Source organism: Neovison vison, chromosome X (genome assembly GCF_020171115.1).
Source record: "Neovison vison isolate M4711 chromosome X, ASM_NN_V1, whole genome shotgun sequence".
Lineage (NCBI taxonomy): Eukaryota > Metazoa > Chordata > Mammalia > Carnivora > Mustelidae > Neogale > Neogale vison.
In genome coordinates this window covers 100,859,498-100,861,581 of record NC_058105.1, presented here as the reverse complement: position 1 = coordinate 100,861,581, position 2,084 = coordinate 100,859,498, and the positions used below count along the sequence as shown (strand labels likewise).

The following is a 2,084-nucleotide window of genomic DNA, read 5'->3' as shown; positions in this document are numbered from 1 at the left end:
AAATGGCAAGATTTCATTTCTTTTGATGGCTGCATAGTATTCCATTGTGTATATATACCACATCTTCTTTATCCATTCACCTGTTGATGGACATCTAGGTTCTTTCCATAGTTTGGCTATTGTGGACATTGCTGCTATAAACATTCGGGTGCACGTGCCCCTTCAGATCACTACGTTTGTATCTTTAGGGTAAATACCCAGTAGTGCAATTGCTGGGTTATAGGGCAGTTCTATTTTCAACATTTTGAGGAACATCCATGCTGTTTTCCAGAGTGGTTGTACCAGCTTGCATTCCCACCAACAGTGTAGGAGGGTTCCCCTTTCTCCGCATCCTCGCCAGCATCTGTCATTTCCTGACCTGTTGATTTTAGCCATTCTGACTGGTGTGAGGTGATATCTCATTGTGGTTTTGATTTGTATTTCCCTGATGCCGAGTGATATGAAAAATATGGAACGCTTCACGAATTTGCGTGTCATCCTTGCGCAGGGGCCATGCTAATCTTCTCTGTATTGTTCCAATTTTAGTATATGTGCTGCCGAAGCGAGCACAGTGAAATATTCTTGAATTAGAATAATAGGAAAGCAATTTTTCCAACTTTCACAAAGTTATAATTTACATAAACTCAAATTCCTCCTTTTTAGTGTATAGTTCTAGAAGTTTTGACAAAGATATACAGTTGTGTACCCAAAACCAGAGTAAGGTATAAACCAGTTCCATCAACCCCAAAACTCTCTCAAACCTTTATATCCAAACTTTCCCAACATCTCACCTTTCTTTGGAATTAATCAAAAAAAATTTTTTTTAAAGATTTTATTTATTCATTTGACAGAGAGAGGGATCACAAGTAGGCAGAGAGGCAGGCAGAGAGCCCGATGCGGGACTCGATCCCAGGACCCTGAGATCATGACCTAAGCCGAAGGCAGCGGCATAACCCACTGAGCCACCCATTTTACCTCCATTACTGGTTCATTGTTTTAGTGATTATCTTAGAGTTTACAATACACACCTGTTATTAATTAGAGTCTACCCTCAAATAACATTTTATGGCTTCAAGTGCACTATAAATATCTTATTAACAATATATTTTCAACTGAACCCTTTATGCTATAGCTGTCATTCAACATTTACATATGCTCCAAACACAATTCATTGCTACTATGTTCACTTTAGAAAATCATTTATCTGTTTGAGAACTCAAAATAATAACAAGTTAGTTTATATTTAACTTTCGCTTATTCCATTTGCAGCATTCCTCATGTTTTTGTTTCTTTTTATATCCGGGTCTCTGTCTGCGTCATATTCCTTCTTCCTGAAGAGCTTCTTTTATAGTATTGAGAGTTCTTTTGTTTTGTTTTGTTTTTAAAGATTTTATTTATTTGTCACAGAGAGAGAAAAAGAGAGCTCACAAGCAGGGGGAGCAGTGGGCAGAGGGAGAAGCAGGGTTCCTACTGAGCAATGAGCCTGATGCAGGACTCGATTCAGGAGTCCTGGAATCATGACCTGAGCCTAAGGCAGACACTTAACCAACTGAGCCACCCAGGCACTCCTGTTTTGTTATTTTTGATGTTATTGTGAGTGGGACAGTTTTCTTTATTTTTTTCATATGTTTAATTATTAGTATAAAGAAATGGAACTGAGGGCGCCTGGGTGGTTCAGTGGGTTAAGCCTCTGCCTTTGGCTCAGGTCATCATCTCAGAGTCCTGGGATGGAAGCCCACATCAGGCTCTCTGCTCAGCAGGGAGCCTGGATTTCCCTCCCCCCAACAACCCCCGCTCTGCCTGCCTCTCTGCCTGCTTGTGATCTCTCTCTGTCAAATAAATAAATAACATCTTTAAAAAAAGAAAGAAATGCAACTGATTTCTGCATGTTGATTTCATAACTTGAAACATTACTGAAATCATTGATTAGTTCCAACAGTTTTTTTAATTGAGTCTGGGATTTTCTATATACAAAATCAAACCAGCTTCAAACAGTGACAATTTTACTCCTTCCTTTCTGATTTGGATGCCTTTTATTTCTTTGTCTGGCCTAAGTGCTCTGGTTAGAACTTTTAGTACTATCTTGAATAAAAGCGGTGAGAGTG

At 39.1% G+C, this 2,084-nt stretch overlaps 1 non-coding gene across 1 annotated transcript; it reads right to left on the bottom strand.

Annotated features, from left to right (window-relative positions):
• Positions 1-442: 442 nt before the first annotated feature.
• On the bottom strand, positions 443-549 carry LOC122897766. Its single transcript, XR_006382610.1, has one exon. It is a non-coding gene; the product is annotated as a U6 spliceosomal RNA (small nuclear RNA).
• Positions 550-2,084: the final 1,535 nt, after the last annotated feature.